The sequence below is a fragment of the Theobroma umbraticum genome, unplaced genomic scaffold (assembly GCF_002168275.2).
Source record: "Theobroma umbraticum cultivar Fairchild unplaced genomic scaffold, ASM216827v3 scaffold_147.0, whole genome shotgun sequence".
NCBI lineage: Eukaryota > Viridiplantae > Streptophyta > Magnoliopsida > Malvales > Malvaceae > Theobroma > Theobroma umbraticum.
The window spans coordinates 1,607-1,897 of NW_018397259.1; positions in this window are offsets into that span (position 1 = coordinate 1,607).

The following is a 291-nucleotide window of genomic DNA, read 5'->3' on the forward strand; positions in this document are numbered from 1 at the left end:
AGAGTACACCCTAATTTAAGACACGTGAAGGAACAAATCTATCTTAGTAGTTTTTTTTTTAATAATATGAAAATAACACGTGACAAAGTGATTTTTTCCTTTTCCATGTTAAAAAAAAAGAAGAAAAAGGAACAAGATTTTTGATGTTTTGTTTTTTTAGAATATTTTTCTCCCTAATTGTTTTTTAGCTTTCTCTATTTCTTCCTAAAAATAAAAAAGATAAACATGAAAAAGAGAGAGGATTTTTTTTCTTTTGTGAAAAAAATGAATGAATGAAAAAACAACAAAAAA